Here is an 11299-nt window from a genome sequence, read left to right as displayed (position 1 = left end):
CCCTGATGGAGTAAACCCAAAACTCTAAAACTGAGTTAAACCTCTTGATTCAGCCCCTTCACTGAGAATCTGTATACCAGAGCCCCACGCAGCACACCACACAGCCCTCCAACAGGTACTCGGCAGCCAAAAACAGTGCTGTTTGTAATCCAAGCTGGCTCAGCCTCGGGCTCTGCCTGCCTCAGCCTCCTGAGTGTAGGAATTACAGGCACGTGCCACCGGGCCTGGCTTAACTATTTTTAGTTTAAAAAGTCAAATACAATCAATCTGGAACTGATTTTCTGTGAGCGGAGGCTACGAGCCTCAGCCCTTTGCGGTCGGCAGCCTTGCTCACAAATCTAGATCAAGCGTAGCCCCAGACACTGACATAGAGTCTGGGCCCCACTAGCTAATAACAACGGTCCTGGCCCAGGCGTGGTGGCACAGGCCGTAATCCCAGCACTCAGGAGGCTGAGGCAGGAGCGTTGCCGTGAGGTTGAGGCCAGCCTCGGCTACACGATGAGGTCAAGGCCAGCATGGTCTCAGAAAACAACCCAACGACAACAACCACGGGTGGAAGCCCCTTACAGGAGAGAAGGAGCTGCAGAGTCGTCAGAAGACGCTACCCACTCTCTCGGTGAGGGCTGAGCGCCTCGGCCAGAGGTTTTCCTGGGCTTCGTTGTGACAGGGCCACTCTGCCTATGGCGGCAGCTCAGCCATCAGCAGCCGCGCTAGCTCCCTCCTCCAGGGGCAGCTGGAGCTGTGCCTGCGACAGTCACTCTGTCCCCTCAGAGTCCTTCCCAGCTCTGTGTGTCGTTGGCTCAGGAAGAGCGCCGGGCCCTGGAGCCCCCGACCCTCAGGCCTCCCTCGGAGGCCTGGGAGGAGGGAGGAGACACTCCGTGCACTGGAAAGGGAAGCCGGCGGGGCTCACAGCAAATCCAGGACCCAGGAGAGGGCTTGTGCGGCCGCAAACCTCAGCGCACGCCAAGCAGGGCTGGGGTGTGGGGACCAGGCTGAGGGCCGCTGCCCGTGACAGAGCCCCGGGAGGCTGCGGAACCGGCCGAGCCGGCGCTGCTGGTGTCAGGACAGCAGGCTCCTTGCCGCAGGCCCCTGTGCACAGCAGGGCGGCAGGCAGCATCCCTCCCCCACTGGGAAGCGACCAGCCCACTTTCCCGGCCGCCAGTGCCATCTCCAGTCACCGCACAGTGTGCATTTCTGGCTGAAGCTCTGCTTTGTGGAATGATCTTTTGCATTGTGGACTTTTATTGTTTTTTAGACAGGGTCTTGCTATGCAGCCCAGGCTGGCCTCGGACTCATTGCGATCCTCCTGCCTCAGCCTCCCGACCGCCGGGATCCCAGGTTCATCACACCCAGCTTCATCACAGACTTTCTGAAGCCAGACAGGGAGGAAAGGCTCCATGGGGGCGCTCCAGGAGGGATCCCGAGACCTTCGAGACCTTCGTCGGGATGCGGTGGCCATGCTACGCAGCGCACACCGGTGGCTCGGCCAGCACCATTCCCTCACAGGAAGTGGAGATGACAGCCCCGCCCCGTGTTGGACGTCCAGCTACTAACCTTAAGCTGAATCAACTATATTCACTAGAAAATAAGCCTTCCTATGGGCAGGGTGGGGCACCCCAGTGACCCCAGCACTCGGAAGACCTGAGGCACAAGGATCACTGTGAGCTGGAGCCCAGCCTGGGCTACAAAGTGAGTTCAAGGCTGGCCTGAACTGCATGGTGAAACCCTTTTCTCTCCAAACAAACAAACAAACAAAATAGCCATCCTCAGATTTTTTTTTTTTTTTTTTTTGGAGACGGGGTCTCACTATGCAATTCTGGCTGGCCTTATGCTCAGTTTTGAAGCTTCCAGGCTAGTCTTGAACTCGCAGACATCCTCCTGGCTCAACCTCCCGAGTTCTGGGATTACCGGCATGCGCCACCACACCTGGGCCCGGGGCCACACGGTAGGCGCCCGCATCCGGGCCGAGACCGCATGGCATATGGGACTGGGGATCAAATTCGGGTCCTTGTGCTTGCCAGGTAGGTGCTTATGCCTCGGAGCTCTCCCTCTCGGCCCCATCCTCAGGTATTTTGACACAGTAACAAAACCCAGATTAATACCTCCCCAGCCAGCACCCCAAAATTCCATTTTTTTTTTTTTTGAAGTTCCAAATTCTGAGCCTATGAGAAAGAGAGCTGCCTGTGCCTGCGCAGACCAAAGCTCGAGTCCAGCCTCTGCGTTCAGTCCCTGACCCTTCTGGAAATCAGGTCACCCTTGTCGCAGAGGCCTGGTGTGGAAAAACAATGGCAAAAGATTCCAAGGCTTCCTCAGGGGAGTCGAGCTGAGCCCAGCGGTGGCTTCTGGCTCAGATGACGTCCGAACGTCCAGCGCCTCAGCCCGGGCTGAGCCTGCACACTGCGCCACGGTGGATTAGACCCAGCCGCCCTGGTGGGGCCTTTCCCCAAAGGCTTGACATCAAGGTGTGTGTGTGTGTGTGTGTGTGTGTGTGTGTGTGTGTGTGCTTTTCTCATATTTTAAAGTTTATATTTTTTTCCTTGAAAATTATCTACTAAAGTTTACAGGACACTTAAAATTAAAGAATTATTCAGTGTTACCCTGACAATGATCTAGATATAGAAAAACATAAGTTGGTGTTTCCTTTGTATCCCCCAAATCAGTATTCCATTGTGTGTGTGTGTGTATGTGTGTGTGCGTGTGTGCGCGCGCGCACGCTCAGAGGCTCACTACCCAGCTCGGACTTGTAGAAATCCTCCTGATTTCTGCCTTCCTAGTGCTGGGATTACAGGAGTGTGTCAGCCATGAAATCAAGGTGTTGAAGAGATAAGCTTTCCTGGTGGTTTGTGCAGCTTAGTCTCAATAGCCAAGATACGGAAACAATTTAAGAGCCCACCAGCAGATGAACAGAGAAAGAAAGAGCAGTGCATTTCCAGTGTGGTACCATTCCACCTTTAAAAGAAGGGAGCTGGGGAGATGGCTCAGTAGAATAAGCGCTTGCCTGTCAAGCCCAAGAGCCTGAGTTCAATCCCCGGTTCCACAAAAAAAAAATAAATAAATAAAATAAAAAGAAATATACTAGTAGGTGTGGCGGTGTGTCAGAAAGTCTGGGAAGCTGAGGCAGGAGGATCCTGAGTTTAAGGCAGGGCAACTTAGACCCAGACTCAAAATTTGAAAGAAAGAAAGAAAGAAAGAAAGAAAGAAAGAAAGAAAGAAAGAAAGAATAAAAACAGAGGAGGAGGAACTCAGTGCAAAGGTCCTGCGTTCAGTCACAAGGGGTGGGGCTGCCACTGATGACAACATGGAGGGGACTACCAAGTAGCAGTCAGGAGAAGACAAACACAACATCATCTCATTTGCACGCAGCATTGAAAACAGCGGAACCAGCTGGGCGTGGTGGTGCTCGTCTGTAATCCCAGTGCTTGGGAGGCTGAGGCAGGAGGATTACTGCAAGTTTGAGACCAGCCTGGGCTACAAAGGGAGCTCAAGGCCAGTATGAACTGCATAGTGAAACTGTCTCGAAAAGACAAAAAATAAAGTCATCCCTACTTCAGCTGCAGTCTCGAGGCAGAATCACGGAGCTCCACACTGCTCCCCCACCAGCCTGCACCCCTCGTGCCTCTTGGAAACAGGACTGGGAGCCAGGAGTGGCGGCGCACACCTGCCATCAGCACTCTGGAGGCTGAGGCAGGAGACTTCCTGAGGGCTCAAGGCCAACCTGCGCTACATGGTGAGTTCAGGGCCAACCTGAACAACACTAAGGGGCCCTGTCTCAACAGTCTTCCTCCCCGAAAGAAAACCTGGATCATTTTGAGGAACGATATCAAGCAGGAGAGGATACATGTGTCACATGCAAGGCAGAAAACACAGGGACGTTCGTTCAGCAACGACTGCAGTTCAGAGAACAGGAAAATGTGTAAAGTGCCCAGCACTCTCCTGGCTCCAGTCTGTGCCCGGCACAAGAAAAGTCACTCCTCGATGGGTGTGGTGGTGCACACCTGCAATTCTGGCAGGTGGGAGGCTGAGGCAGGAGGACCGCCTCGAGTGTGGGGCCAGCCTGACCGCACTACCACGCACCGGCCTCGCCAGCCCACGTCCGATGTGAAGTGGCCCTGCCATCCCCGGGACTCACCAAAGCAGAGCCAGGGCAGGAACGCTGGCCTCATGGCGACGGCCTCCTCCCGAGAAGGTTTCCACCGCCCTGCCCTGCCCTTCGTGTCCAGGCAGGAGGCCAGCTTGGCTGTGATTGGCAGAGACAGCTGTGCCGCTTCAGGCTCTGGCTCCGCTGAACGCACCACAGTTTCTGTTCAGCAGCCTCTATCAGGAAATGAGATCTGGGTTCAGCACGCACAGCACTGAGGCACGGAGCCCTCCTGTGGCGCACGGAGGACGCAAACCCCCGCTGCCGAGGCCAGTCGCGGCCAGGCCGGAGGCCGTGAGAAATTGCTAGCCCAATGCCGACAACACTGTCCCCTCCAAGCCAGGCACACTGGTGCACACCTGTCGCCCCAGCACTCGGGAGGCTGAGGCAGGAGGACTGCTGCCGTTTAGGCTCAAGCTGGGCTCCACAGTGAGTTCAGACTTATCCTGAACTACATAGTGAGACCCTGTCTTAAAAAAATAAAGTCAGGGGTCGGGGAGATGGCGCAAGGGCCTGAGTTCAATCCCCAGTCCTGCAAAAATAAATACAAAAATAAAGTAGGAGATATAGCTCAGCCGCACAACTGCCTGCCTGAGGAGTACAAGGCCCAGAGTTCAATTCCTGGTTCCAAAACCAAAACCAAACACCATTATCCCTTTCCCACAGTAACAGAGAACAGCTGGACCCGTGCAATCCAGAGCCACAGCCGTGCTCCCGTGTCCCGCCGCTGCGTTTTCTGGTCAGCCAGATGCAGGTGGCTGTGAGCGCGTAGAACGTCTAGGTCATCCCGCGACGGGGCTGGTCACAGACAGCTGAGAAGGCGCAGGGGTGTCAGCAAGCACAGAAGGATCTAGAAGGAGACAACTGGCCTGCGGCAGTGTCCCGGACCGTGGCAGAACAGCAAGAGGAACAAAGGGCTCCTGGCCCCACAGGAGGGTGGGGCAGGGAGGCCACTCCCCTCAAGGTGGCCTCAGAGAAGGTGCAGGGGACCAGGTGTCGCCCACCTCCACCACCCAGGTCCCGCCTCCTGTTTCAGTGACTTCCCATTTTTTTTCTCTCTGCTTATGTATGTTTTCTGAACTTGATGAAATTGACCTGATAGTTTGATAATTTCAATGTTTTTTATTTTTTATTTTTTATTTTTGTTTACATTTTAAGGTGTTGGGGTTTTTTGTGTGTCTTTTCTTTTTTTGTCTTTTGGAGACAGGGTCTTGCTGTGCATCTCAGGCTGACCTTGAACTCACTATGTAGTCCAGGCTGGATCCTCCTGCCTCAGCCTCTCAAGTGCTGGGATTACAGGCATGAGCTACCACTCTGGGCTTTGGGTGTGTGTGTGTGGGGGTGGGGTGGGTTGTTTCACAGTACTGGGGATTAAATCCAGGACCTTCGTACTGAGCCACATCACCAGCCCTTTCCACTTCCGTCTCTATAAGTCACTAAGTTGCCAAGCCTGGGTTCAAACTTTGAACCTCCTGTCTCAGTCTCCCAGAGGGCTGGGATGACAGGTGTGTCACTGGCTCTCTAAAAATGTTAAGTGGGGTGGGTGGGGTGGGGATTCAGCTCAGGGGCACAGTGCCTGCTTGGCAAGCATGAGGTCTTGAGTTTGATTCTTGGTAACCACCCCACCAAAAAAGCAAGAAATTTTAAGTGAAGTGCTATGTAAATTTAAAAAAACCCTAAGTTAACAAAAGTGATACAACTGGGTGTGGTGGCACATGCCCGCCATTCCAGCACTCAGGGGGTACAAGTGGGAAGATGTCTCAAGTTCCAGGCCAAGAGTTCAAGGCCAGTCTGAACTACATAGGGAGACCCTGTCTCGAACAAAACAAAAGCATTATTCACAACAGCCAAAAGAAGGACACAGCCGAAGTGTCCACTGACCAACGGGTAGAGAGTATGGTCCACACACTCAAGAAAATACCACTCACCATTCAAAGGAAGGAAGCCTGGGCGTGGTGGAGCACACCTGTGACCCCAGAGAGCACAAGGCCAGCCTGGACAACTGAATGGGGGGTGGGGGGATCGAACCCCCGTCCCTGCGCTTGCCTAAGCAGGCACTTAGTGGGCCGAGCTATCTCGCTGGCCTGAGCGGTTTTCATTTTACATGCAGGGTCTCACTGTGTTGCTAAGGTTGGCCTCGAACTCATGGTGATCCTCTTGCCTCAGCCTCAGTAATTAAACAGTAAAAGCCGCACTCCTCGGTCTCGCCTGCTCTATTTCAAAGCTCCCATGTGCACCGCGGCTGCCGCAGAGGGCAACGCAGGTTGGAGAAAGTTTCCACCCGGGCAGAGCCGCTGTGGGCAGGGTTGATCTCAGGGGAGAAGCAATAAGGGGATGGAAGAGACTGCGCTCCGCGGGACGAAAGGCCTGGGCCACCTGCCCACCTCAATGTCGCCTGAAGAAAAGCATGCCTGTGTCTCCCATCCCGTCAACTGTGGTCCGGGCCGCAGAGTTGCGGTGATGGCCTTTGGTTCTCGGCGCACCAGGCTACTGCGGGCCACGTCGACAACCGCGTCCCCTCTGGTGTCAGCGGAGACAGGACGGCCCGCGAGGTCACTGCCAGCGACGCGTGCTCGCACGAGCATCGGGTCCTGTGCCTCCCAAGGGCTGCAGGTGCAGACAGCAACCCTCGCCTGCCCGCGCTGCTCGGCGCGGCGCACACCACTGAACAGCCGGGCCAGCTGCGGCCCGCGGACGCCGCGCCGCTCTGTCGCATCTGCGCACGCTCGCTCGCTTTCTGCTGTCGCACACTCCGGAGCAGGAGCGTCGCGCTGCGTGAGGCCGGCCCAGCCCTGCACCGCTCGCGCCTCCTGCCTCTCCTGCTCACATCACTTCCCTGGCTTGGTGTAATCTGGTGCAGTTTGGTTCACCCAGGCCGGGGAGAAGCAGGCTGTCCTCTACAGGGGCGTGGAGAACGGGCGCTGAAGGGTTAAGCTAAAAACTACTATGATGAAAGCGACAGTGCCACAAGTCCCCCTCAAAAGCCTCCCCCTCTCCAAACGCACGCCTCCCTCCGGCACGCTTGCCCTTTGTGCAGCAGCTCTGGAGTCCTCTGTCCTGCGTGTCTTTGGTTGTGCTGGCCTGGCTGCCTCGCTAGCCTGAATCGATTTGAAACGCTTCTCTCTCGCGGTCATTTGCACTTGGGGGAAGAGCCAGAGTCTCCAAGTGGCGTATTTGGTGAATAAGGTGGACAAGGAAGAGGCTGGGGAGATAGCTCAGTAGAATAAGTGCTTGCTTGGCAAGCACAAGGTCCTGAGTTCAATCCCCAGTCCCCCCCCCAAAAAAAAATTTAAAAAAAAAAAAAAAAAGGTGGACAAGGATGTGGAATCATTTTCTTTCTCTCTCTCTCTCTTTTTTTTTTTAAACAGGGTCTCACTATGCAGTTATTCTGGCCTTGAGCTCACTTTGTAACCCAGGCTGGGCTCACAGTGATCCTCCTGCCTCAGCCTCCCAAGTGCTGGGATTATGCCATCCGCTACTGGTTCTTCACATGCTGCCTTTCCTTGGCTGGTGCTTGGCAGGGGCTTTCACCACATTTCTGACCACACCCTGTGAAGACGCAGAGAGGATGGCGCAGCAGCTGCAGAAAGTGGCAAAGTCAGTGCTCTAAGTGCACGCCAAGCAATGGGAGAAACTGAGGGCGTCTGGGGAGAGGACGGAGGTCCCTACCCAAGAGGAGGCGGCGCATGGGACAGCAGGCGCAACCGGCCAGAGCTGCCTGCCCAGCGCCCGTGCCTGTGGCCCTCATGCAGGGTCCCTGGTGGCGCCTGTACCCCCCTGGGCACAGTGGGGCCTGCAGGACCTTGTCCTGACATGCAGTGGAGGCCTGCTGGGCTCTGCTCAGGGCGCCAGCAACTGTACAGCGGTGTCGCCATAGCACCAAGCCCCGGGTGGCTGGGCAACTCGATCTTCTTCGAGACAGGGTCTCTCTGTGCACTTCAGGCTGGGCTTGCGCTGACTTTGTAGCCCAGGCTGGTCTGGCACTTGCAACAATCCTCCTGCTGGGGCTGGTGAGATGGCTCAGTGGTCTAAAGCACCTACTTGGAACAAGCTTGGCAAAGCACAGGGACCGCGGTTCAATCCCCCAGCACCACATGCCAGCCAGCCCCGCCCCCTGGTGGGCTGAGCTGGACACACACACACACACACACACACACACACACACACATAAATAAATAAAATTTAAAAAACAAAACAAACAAACAAACAAAACAATCCTCCTGCCTCAGCCTCCCGAGTGGGATTACAGGTGTGCGCCACCATGCCTTGAATTTAAGCCCTTGTCTTGGAGTTTCATTCTGAGGGAACCCAAAGTAAGACCATAGAGGGAGGGGAGCTGCCCACAGCCCAGCTCCCCAGCGCTGTTATCCTGAGGGGACTTGGACCAGGCAACAGATGTGGTGACGACTGAGTCTGTGTCTTGGGACTGCGCTCTTCCGGTAGTCAGGAAAGTCATCGTTAAACTTTACTAAGTGATTTTTCTTGGGGATCCATCGTCCTGTCCTTTCTTTCTTTCCTTATTTATTTATGTTCTGGGTTGTTTTTGTTTGTTTGTTTTGAGACAGGGTCTCACTGTGTAAACCAGACACACCTCAGACTCCCAGGGATCCGCCTGCCTCGGGCTCCCGAGCCTGATTTAGGAACTCAGACTTTAATCTCAAAATGTTTCAGTACATCCTTATCTTTATCAGATTAGAACTATTTCTAAAAATAACCCAAGCCCCATAAGCAGTGCCACCAGCAAAAACTCCCTCGATGCCAGCTGATATCTGGGCAGCTCTCAGTTTCCTCATTAAACATAGGTCCTTTTATCAGGTTTTTTTAAACAAGCTAATTCAAAATGAGTTTGCAAATGGCAGTGGATAGATCTGCTAGCTTGAATAGGACGGAGTTCGCCATCTCTTTGTTAAAATAAGAAACCAAATGAGTCATGGCTTTTAATTTTTTTTTTTTTTTTAATAGCATTTTGAAGGAGAGAAAAATGCCCCTAACACTTTTCTGCTTGTCAAAACCTCGTTTTACTGCTTGAGAACACAGAAAACCAACAAGGTTACAAATTACGCAGGAGTAAAACCAATTATAACAACAGGTGTTTCTCTCAAAATTATTTTCCTGAGATGTGGCGATAGCTTTTACAGGCCTGAGCGTCTCGAAAGACCCTTTCATTCCAATACCACTTCTGTGGCAGATTTATTCCACAGAAAGGGGAACAATTTAGGAACAGTCATGAATATGCATCTTGTTCCCATATTGCGCCAGAAAATAAGATTGATATTCCTGGGAATGTGCCCAACACCTAATCAAATCAATTCCTTAAATTAGTTCTATGACTCAGAGAAAATTGTTCTCCTTATATGGGGGTGGGGTGGGGGAGAGCGGAAGCCAGGTCTGTCTCTCCTTAACATCTCTTTATTTTTATTTTTTTATTTTTTGGCAAAACTGGGGATTGAACTCAGGCCCTTGTGCTTGCCATGGAAGCGCTTATTCTACTAAGCCATCTCCCCGGCCCCGATATCTCTTTAGCTACCTGCAAAGATGCGCCCTTCTAAACCCTGGGAAGTAAAATTGTGTCAGGACCTCCAAGGCTGTTAGAGCTCCTGAGGGCTGATGGCAGGACAGGCCTTGGAGTCTGGTTCATGGCTGAGCCGGCCACACACACACACACACACACACACACACACACACGATAATAGAAACCCCAGAGGAAGGACCAGAGAGCGCTGCCTTCCCGGGCTCCGGCTCCTTCTGCCTTCAGAGCCCGGAGGAGGCGCCTCAGGCCCCGCTGTGTGTGTGAGGAGACGGTCCGCAATAGAGTGCCACACTGTCTGTGCTCCCACCACCCCCGGGTTTGGGGCGGGGACACCAAAGTCCCAGATGTCCAGGCCCCTTACATAAGATGGCATAGGGTTCGGATGTCCCATAAGCATCCTCCTGGAGCTCCCAATCATCCTGAGGCTGCTACTTATTTATTTATTTTTGAGACAGAGTCTCACTGTGTAGTCCAGGCTGGCCTTGAACTCTCGATGATCCTCCTGCCTCAGCCTCCCGAGTGCTGGGGTTACAGGCGCGTCTCTCTATGTCTGGCCCCAAGACTGCTTTTAACTCACTGTAAATAGCTGATGCAGCGCTCTGGAACGATGATCAGAGAAATATGTCACACGCTCACTTTTCAGCAGTGCCTGTGAGTTCACACGCTCACTTTTTAGCAGTGCGTGTGAGTTACAGAGCAATGGGGTTTCCGCTGGCAGACTCCTTTATCACCCCGACTTCTGCCTGTCCTGCCCCTTCCTGTAGAGTCACGCTTGGGGGTTGCAACGTGGGCGACGTGTTGTGTCACACTCACACTTCTGCCACCCACCCCCGCACACCCCTTCTCTCCCCCTTATCTAATAGTCGCCTCCCTTCTACTTCCTGTCATGCTCCGCAGATTCCAGATACTAGAACACGTGCTATTTTCTGTCTGATCCACAGTGTCACGTTCTCTGTTTTGCTGCATATGACATTTCATTTTTTTCACAGCTGAATAATACTCCACTGTGTGTATAGATACCATTTTTCAATCCACAGAAGGGCCCAAGGAGAGGGAGGCAAACTCACCTCCCTGGGGTCCAGAGACCCTGGAAGCCTCTTTTAACGGTAGCCTCCACTCCATCCAGTGGAAATAATTTCGGGGAAGCCCTTAGCTCACCAACAAGCATTTCTCCCTCTTACCCACCCTCAGGCAAGGAGCAGAGGTAAAAACACACAGGGCTGCCTGCCTCACAGCCACCCGGTTCCTCTCCTCTGGTAAAGCAGCCCAACTCTGGTCACCTGAGGTTCAGGTTCCGGAAGGTTCCAGAAGGTTCTGGAACCACGGAGTGGGAGGGGAAGTGGGCCAGAAGTCAGAGGACAGAGCCGGCAGGCACTGTTCTGACGGCACCAGGATGGGAAATAAGAGCCGAGAGGAAGGCTGGTAGGCAAGAGGACAGCGAGCAGGACAGCTGGGAGGTGGGCAGGGAGGGGAGGTCCACGCGGGAGCCTTGGGGTCCACAGAGCCAAGCTCTTCCTGGTTCTGGCCAGCAGCATGCAGCGTCATGGGGTAGACTGCAGGTGCCCAGGGAACATGAGCCTTCCCCAGGAGCAGAGTCGAGTCGCAGGATCGGCCCGGATGATGAAGGTCCC

Source organism: Octodon degus, unplaced genomic scaffold, assembly GCF_000260255.1.
Source record: "Octodon degus isolate 3935 unplaced genomic scaffold, OctDeg1.0 scaffold00393, whole genome shotgun sequence".
Classification (NCBI taxonomy): Eukaryota; Metazoa; Chordata; class Mammalia; order Rodentia; family Octodontidae; genus Octodon; species Octodon degus.
This window is presented reverse-complemented; position numbering follows the sequence as displayed.